We start from the raw sequence: 9,679 nt of genomic DNA on the forward strand, positions 1-9,679 counted from the left end.
CGGAGCTCCGGTAAAGAATCCCCGTTGCTCAAGCAATATAAGCATAACATTTGTTATTTGAAAGTTACCCTCCCTAATGCGGGGCGGGACTATGGCACTTGCGTACCCTTCATTCGGCAACACCAGGTATGGAGCCGCTCTTGGTGGATTTGGGGGAGGAACGAGAATGTTGTCTTGAGGCAGTCGGCCTCGTATATTTGCTTAAAGTTCAAGAGGAACCTCTTCAACTGGGTCATCTTCCACGCCCACATCCCCCAACGACATGTTTCCGAGAGGATCATTATTGATAGCCATTTTTGTGCCTACAATCAATTCACAAAAAGGTTAGTAAACCGGAAGAAAAAGAAGACAAGTCACACACAAAACTAAATATATAGCTAAATCCGCTTTGCTCTCCGGTAACGGCGCCAAAAATTGATGTCGCCCAAACTCACACCACTAATTTAGGTTGTGAGGCGGTCGATGCAATAATAAAAATCCAACGCGAGTCGGGGTCGATTCTACATGGAGCTTGATGTGGGATTAGGTATATACCTGGTGTGAATGTATGATGTGCCTAAGATTACACTTCCACATTTTCAATTGTTGTTTCTACTTCTACTTTTATGCTAATGCTTGTAATTGTAAAGCTAAGAGACAATGTTTTTGGTTATTTTTCAAGTTATAAAAGATCTAGGGTTGCGACTTCCGCCTAGTTGGTTACCTAACGAGTTTAGAGCTTTAGGGCATATTTGGTTGATCGGGATACAATATAACAATCACACTCAATTACTCACTCTATACCTCTTGGTAGTTTGAGTGATTTTTCACAATTTGGCTTTCTCAAGTCCAAATGGGTATCTCACGAAACAAGTGATAAATACTCAAGTCGGGTCTTACTATCTCTAGATTCGACCCTTTAATTAGGGCTATCAATTTCTTGAGTTTACCCCAAATTCTTGTTAGCCAAGTTTTCCTAGACTTAGTCTCACTTTCTCAAGTAAATACCGAGTCAATTAGGCATGAATCAACGTTTGCGACCGTCAATTCTCAAATCCAAGCGAGAACTAGGCTAATTATCATATACCCAATCATAAATAAGCCCTAAATTAATCATCCATTAAGTACCCATATTAGGATTGTGTCACAACCCTAGTTAAGGGTTTAGCTACTCATGGAAAATGAAGAAATTAAAGAAAAAACTAAGATAAAATGCATAATAATTGATTAAGGAAAGAAAATCTAATATTTAAATGCTAAACTAGTACAAAGTTACTCAATACAGTAAATAAAAACGGCTCTAAGTGTTCAGGTGTACCAAACTTAACCTAAAAATGATAAAAGATCTATTTTACCTAGTTAAAAATATCTGACAAAATTGCCCCTAAAATAGACGGGAGTTGACCCTTAAAACACATGCAAAGAAAAGGATCGTCATGACTCACGAGCTAACGCAAGAAACCCGTATTTCTCGAAATATCTAGCTAAGTATCTGGCAAATTATTTGATATCTTTCGTTGCTTCCTTCTGCTTCCTCCGCCTTACTGCCCCTACCGTACTACTCTATTATTATTTCCTTGTAGATTTCCTACTAAACAACAACAGATTACTCAGAGCCATGGACGAATCACCCGCAACTGCATTGAATACAGAAAAATGCCGCGATTGCATTGATCACAAAGGAGTCCTGAGATTTAGATTAGCGGGTCTTACGGACACATGCTCAATCATGATAAGCTTGATATCACTGGTAACTCAATTTTCAACGACGACGAAGCATTGAGAGACAACACCGTAGCAGGGATGTACGAAGCTAGAGCAGCCCTCAAACTCAATAGAGATCAACTAAAGCACCAAAAAGCTTCATGGACTTAGCATCGTAGGCTCCTGCATATCTCTCCCTTTTTTTTGCATTTTTACGAGGATGTGTTGGCAAAGGCTTTAGATGTTTTCACAAGTTGTGCTCACTCACCCTAGTGGAAGATGCTCGACTTTGGGATGTAAAGTTGTTCATCTTGTGCTTTTGAGGACTTGTGTTCACCATCCAAATTGAAGAGGGCTCTGACCTTTCACTGGCACTGTATTCGCAGAAGCAGAAACGTCGTGCTATGGCACCGAGGGATCTAAAAAAAGTTTTACATTGCATATTTTCAAGAAAGCTCCAGCGATCTTGATATCCGTAACAAGATGCACAAGATGTTACAATGATTGGTGGAGAACATGATGGTAGGCTATAATTACGCATTTTAGTCGCTTATTATACTCTAATTTGCTACACTTTAATTGAGTTTGAGCTTTAATCGCTAGTGTTTTGCACTAATTGCGTGTTTTATGCCTTGTAGGAGTGATTCTGAGCTATGTAGATGTTATGGAACGAATTCGAGCTATTTGGAGCTTTGAAGTCTGAGTAAAAGCCCAAGAGAGTTAGTCAGGATCATGTTCGGGGGTCGAGGATCAATTCTGAACGTCAAAATTCAAGGAAGAAGCAACTGCTGACGAAATTTCCAAAGTTCAGAGACTGAATTTTTTGGTCGGACAAGAAAAAGCACTAGTGCGACGCATGAAAAGCAATAAGTTTGCAAGTTTTCCTATTTCGGCTAGGAAAGGGAGATTTCGTCTAGATCCAACCCTACTTGGTATAAATACATAGAAAAAACGTTATTTTCTGACTTTTGACATACCTTAGACATAAGGAGACTATTTTGGAAGGAGAGAAAACTTGGAAACATTCTTTGGGGGAGAAAATCATCGAGTTCTTCCGTCTTTCATCTTTTCTTTGTAATTTGTTTATGCAAAATACTTGGAAAGTTGTTACTACGAACATGAGTGGCTAAGCACTCTATTTTCTAGGGTTGTGGTTGACATGATTATTAACGTTTATTAATTACATTTTTGTTAATTCGGATTATCATCTTGTGGTTGTTTCTTTAATTCTAGTTTTAACTTGTGAATTGTTGTAGCTACCAATTCACTCTACTATTTGTGCTATGCTTGGGAAAGCCGTGTTTAGATTTGAGTAGAATTAAAGAGAGCTTGTTTTTGAACCCGTGGCTCGGGGAAAGAATTCACGGTTAGGATAGGAATATACCTAACAGTCTTGCTTAGTTGAATACCGTATTATATTCGTTCATGATAGACTCAATACCATAGGAATATAAGATTGATATATTATGGACATGCGAGTAGTATTATAGGAACATGCTATTTATATAAATGATCTGGTTAATCAGCAACCATATATAATCTGGATTAACGAGTGTGATTATTGAACTTAATAGGATTGATAAACCAACCACAACCCTAAAATTTTCATCTCTGAATTAAAATCTCATCATACACATTTGCATTCTTGATAAATTCGTTGTTACTTGTGTAATTTCCGCAATAGTAGATTAATAGAAAAACATCACTCTTGATTATCTTGGATATTTAACTAATTTTAGTTTGCTTAGTTAACGATTGATCTAAGTCTCTGTGGGTTTGATATATGACTTTCGAGTCACTTTATTTCTTGACGGCCACGTATACTTGCGTGTACTTGGGGAACCAACAAGTTTTTGGCGCCGTTGCTGGGGACTTAGTTATTGATTATTTATTTAAGTTAAGCTTTTATTAGTTATTTATTCAAGTTTTAATTTTTAGTTTTCTTTATTTGTGATAACGCAGGATCTTCTCTTGAATGCGGAGGAGTAGAAGCGCAAACAATCTCCTTCCTCTTTATCCTGAAATCAAACAAACACTTCAGAGAGTGAGGAGGGAAGTCGAAGCTAGAACCAGAATTGAAAGAGAGTTGGACATCGTAGTTCAACCACAGCCAATAGAGATGGCAAGTAATGAAGAGCGTCCGGTGATAGAAGCTGCAAGGCCCAATCTGGCTAATATAATTCATACGATTGTGAAGCCTGATATCACGGGTCACTTTGAACTCAAATAGTACATGGTATAACTGATTCAGTCCACAGGGCAATATGTGGGTCTATCTTATGAAGACCCACAGAGGCACATTCAGAACTTCCTGGAAATTACGGACACTTACAATTATCTGAACGTTTCCAAGGACTATGTCAGGCTGACACCTTTCACTGAAGGGGGAAGCTAAGGAATGGTTGCAAAAGGAACCCGCAAACTCAATCCATAATTGGGATGATCTCGCAAGGAAATTCTTAATCAAGTTTTTTCCCACTAAGAAGATAAAGTCGATGAGGCGCCAGATTCTTGGGTTTCAACAACGAGATGGCGAGACTCTTTGACTAGCTTGGGAAAGATACAAGAAGCTACTCAAAGACTGCCCACATCATTGTCAAACTGATGAGGTATTGGGTCACACTTTTGTTGATGGGTTGGATGAGGCATCAAAGATGAATCTTGACTCAGCATGTAGGGGTAGTTGTATGGCAATACCGTATAATGAGTTCCAGATCCTGCTAAACAATTTCTCTGCTAATGATAATAATTGGCAAGGAGATGGGGAACCACGAAGAGCACTTAAACAAAAGGCTGCATGTGTGATCGAGCTTGATGATTTCTCAGTCATGAGGGAAGATATAGCAAGATTAGTAAATTAGATGAATAAAATGACAATGCACCAAGCACAACCGATGTAGCATGTGCAATAAATTTCTACTTGTTGCGAGTTATGTGGTGAAGGTCACACAAGTGATATATGCCCCGTGAATCCTGAATCCATCTACTATGTGGGGCAACAAGCTAGAGGGCCGATGAATCAAAATGCTCAATATGGTAACACATACAATCCGAGCTGGAGGAATCATTCTAACTTCTCTTGAGGTGGCAATCAGAATATCAGGCCTCAAGCTAATTATAATCAGCCACCTAAACCCCCACAGCAAGCATAAGAGAGTTTGACTGACATGATGAAAAAGCTCTTGCTAGACAATCAGAAAGTTATGGCTGAGAATCAACAATTGCACATAGAGTTCATAAATCTAGAGAGGTAGTTTGGGCAAATGGCTAACAATCAGAATATTAGACCTGCTGGAGCTCTCCCAAGTGATATAGAGAAAAATCCTCAAGTCAATATACTGACGTTGAGAAATGGGAGAGAGTTGGTAGAAGTACCTAAGAAGAAAAAAGATTTGTCTAGGCTCGAAGAAGAAAGAATGCCAAAACCTGTAGAGGTAGATGAGAGAAACAAAACAGAGTCTGAGCAAATATCAGAGAGGGTGCCACCCCCTTTTCTTCAAATATTGAGAAAGAAGAATGATGACCACATGTTTCACAAATTACTAGATATGCTGAAGCAGATACACTTGAACATCCCTTTGGTGGACATGCTCCGTGAGGTCCCGAATATGCAAAATATATTAAGGATATAATGGAAAATAAAAGGAGGCTAACTGAGTTTGAGACCGTCGCACTTACTGAGGAGTGCACCGCCAGGATTCAACATAAGCTTCCATAAAAGCTTAAGGATCCAGGTAATTTTACCATCCCCGTGAGGATTAGTGAAATTGATGTGGGTAGAGCCTTGTATGATTTGGGTTCAAGTATCAATCTGATGCCGTTATCAGTGTTCAAACAATTGGGCTTAGGAGCTCCGAGATCCACCACGGCGATGCTATAGTTAGTTGATAGATCTTATGTTTATCTTGATGGGGGTAATTGAGGACGTCTTCCTGCAGATTGGGAAGTTTATTTTCCATGCAGATCTTATCATCCTAGACTACGAGGCTGATGAGTTAGTTCCTATCATCTTGAGACGACCTCTCTTGGCCACTGGAGATGCAATTATCAAAGTCCGAGAAGGTAAGATGATCCTGAGGGTGGACAATGAAGAAGCAGTCTTCAATGTATATCGAGCCATTTAGTTGCCTCGTCATTACGAGGACCTGGCCACGATTTTTGTGGTGGAGATAAATGAACCAGTCGTAGAGCCAAGTGCGATTAAAGAAGATGCACTAGAAAAGACATTGATGTTGTTCTATCACTTGGAACTTGAAGAAGAGGTTGAGGAGATGTTGCAAATTCTGGATGCATCTTGCGAATACATAAGAGAAAGATCCCAATTTGAGCATCTACATAGGCCAATCGACCCGCCACCCTACATAGGCCAATCGACCCGCCACCTAAACCCTTAGTTGAGGAGGCCCCAAAACTGGAACATAAACCTTTACCATCTCATTTTCATTATGCATATTTGGGAAGTTCTAACACTTTACCTGTGATTGTTTCTTCTCATTTCTCTAAATTGCAGGAAGAAAAGCTCTTAAGGTTGCTAAGGGAGCACAAGCATGTCATTGGTTGGACAATATCTGAAATAAAGGGTATTAGCCTTGCATTCTGCATGCACAAAATACTCATGAATGAGGGACACAAGCCTAGCGTGCAACATCAACGCCACCTAAATCCAATCATGAAAGAGGTGGTAAGAAAAAAATGATTAAGTGGCTCGATACAAGTATAGTATTTCCTATCTCCGATAGTAAGTGAGTAAGCCCTGTTCAATGTGTACCTAAAAATGGGGTATGAATGTTGTAGTGAATGGAAAAAATGAATTAATCCCAACTAGGACTGTGACTGGTTGGCGAATATGCATATATTATAGGAAGTTGAATAATGCTACACGAAAATATCGCTTCCCTCTCCCCTTCATTGATCAAATGCTTGACAGGTTAGCCGGACAGGAATACTATTGCTTCCTTGACGACTATTCGGGGTATAATCAGATTGCTATTACCTCGGAAGATCAAGAAAAAACCATTTTTGCATGCCCTTATGGCATGTATGCATTTAAGAGAATGCCATTCGGGTGGTGTAATGCGAGTTTTGAAAGGTGTATGATGGTTATTTTCACCGATATGGTGGAACGGTTTGTGGAGGTCTTTATGGATGGTTTTTCTATGTTTGGTTCTTCTTTTGATGAATGCTTGACCAATCTTGCTAAAGTGCTTGCTAGGTGTAAGGAGACTAATCTTGTACTGAATTGGGATAAGTGCCATTTTATGGTATGTGAAGTTATACTGCTGGGACACAAGGTGTACAAAGATGGACGGGAAGTTGACAAGGCTAAGGCGGAAGCAATTGAAAATTTTCCACCACCGATTTTAGTGAAAGGAGTTACAATTTGCCACAAGTAGGGTCCTTTACAATATGGACAAGGATCACAAAAACAAGAATACTTACTATCCCTCCACTTTTCATTCAACGATGCCATGTAAAAAAACATCTAATACAAACTACACTAAACTAAAATTAAAAAATTAAATAGATAAAAAGTAAAATAGTTCATTTCTAAGTCCCCAGCAATGGACCCAAAAACTTGTTGCTCCCAAACGCACACACAAGTATACGTGGTCGACAAGTAATAAAGGATTTTAAGTCCAGATATCATACCCACAGGGACTTGTGATTAACTATTCACTAAATTAAACTAAGTTAATTAATCTATTCAAGAACTTTTCTAATGTATGAATATTTTATAAAACTAATCTAGAGTAATAAACTAAGAAAGTAAATAAAATAAGCCGGCAATCTTAGAGTTGAATTCAATGGGAGAGAATATTCTAGAGCTATAGGTTAGCTAACAATCCCATTTAGTTTTCCACTTAAATTGTCTAATTAATTTTATCTAGTTTATTAATTGACAGGGTTAATATTACTCGTAGCGTTATCCCGAAGTACTACTCGTCTATTCAAGCTAACCTAACGCCTATATTCCTATGGAATTAGAATTAACAAGAACGCATTAATAAATCCTATAGAGTAACCAAGCAAGGCGATTAGGTATATCCCTATCTTAACCGCAAAGCCGTTCCCGATTCTCGAGTTCAAGATCATGATCTACTCAATCTTATATGCAATCTAGAATTCCCTCTCCCGAGTTCAATCCTAGATTCGTAGATAGTATTCAATTGGTGATCAAGCAATCAAATAATTGAGTGCAAGATTCATTAAATAAACCAATATGATAAAATAAAAGAACAAATCAAGCTTCAAACTACAACGTTCATGCAACACCCAAAACTCTAGAACTAATAAACTACGAGATTAAAAGAAGAGAAGAGAAGAGAAGAAAAAATAGTTAGAAGCCTCCTCCAAGGGTGGTGTGTGTTCCTCCACATATATTCTCCTTCAAAGTATGTTAGATCTCATCCAAATTAGGTTTAGAACCCCTTTTATACGACTTGGGGCAGTGTAGGGTCGAAATAACATTGCCCCAGACGAAATAGGAAAACCCCCGCCTCTAGCGTCCAGGCTAGTGCCTCGCGCTGGCCCTGGTGCTGAGTCGAGTAAGTTTGTTTTTTGCCAATTCAAAATCAAGAATTGGAACTCCTCCTTTGTTTTTGTCTTGCACTTGGGGGGACAAACACCAAAGGGTGTCCCCCCTTTGTCCTTTTCTATTTAATTGTTTTATTTTCCTTTCCTTTTCTTCCGCGTTTTATTCAATTTTGCTCCAAATCTCTTTATCTTCACACTACTTTATTCCTACACAGTTAAAATATAATATTGTCACGGCCCGAAATTTCCACCGTTGGGACCGTAATGGCACCTAATATTTCACTTGCTAGGCAAGCCAACGTTAGAGAATCATTAAACCAATCCTTATTCCATTCAGTAAAAAACAACAATTAGCTAAGATAGAATATAGTGAGTGCGGAATAATATCAAAATTTTATTAACTACTACCACCCGGATCTGGAGTCACAATTCACAAGCATTCTAGAATTCACTACAAGTAATAGTCTGAAAAAAATACAACTGTTTGGATGAAAGAAACAGTAAAATAGAAAAAAAAGATAGGCGGGGACTCCAAGGTCTGTGAACGCCGGTAGATCTACCTTAAGTCTCCGGATAACGGTCCAACAGCAAAAATTTCGATCAACCCGAGCCGGTACAAAAATCTGCACAGAAAGTGCAGAGTGCAGTATCAGTACAACCGACCCATGTACTGGTAAGTGTCGATCCTAACCTCGACGAAGTACTGACGAGGCTAAGACAAGGAACCTACAAATCAACATGTACAATTTAACAGTATATGTACAAGTAACAGCAATGAAAAGCTAGACAGGTAATATCGTGAGGGGGAAACATGCTGAGGGAAATACGAGATAAAGAACTACGGTAAAATGATAACTGGAACAACCAATATACTATGAATCAACAGGAATAATGAATACAGTAATGGAAAAATGCACGGCATCACCCTTCGTGCTTTTACTCTCAATCTCACCATAAAATCAATAGAAACGGCACGGCATCACCCTTCATGCATTAACTCTCATATCATGGCACGACATCACCCTTCATGCATTAACACTAACAATATGACACGGTATCACCCTTCGTGCATTTACACTCACAATATGGAACGGCATCACCCTTCGTGTTCTTACACTCACAATATGGAACATCATCACCCTTCGTGCTTTTTCACTCACAATATGGCACGATATCACCCTTCGTGCATTAACACTCTCCCTTACCATAATGCAATGAACAATTAACAACACGGAGATAGAATAACAAATACAAACCTTACTTCAACATTTGATTCCAAAATATCAATCTCAACTTCGAAATAAATACTCAATTATCATCGAAAGATCCGTAAACATGATAAGAACGATTCATTTAACAACATCAGACTAAACCTGTAGCAATTAGGCATGGGAAAGAGACAATATAAGAAAAATGGGAGAAATGGAGAAAACAGGTAAATTGGCGGCGCATAAGTACTGTT

This window comes from Nicotiana tomentosiformis, chromosome 2 (genome assembly GCF_000390325.3).
Source record: "Nicotiana tomentosiformis chromosome 2, ASM39032v3, whole genome shotgun sequence".
NCBI lineage: Eukaryota > Viridiplantae > Streptophyta > Magnoliopsida > Solanales > Solanaceae > Nicotiana > Nicotiana tomentosiformis.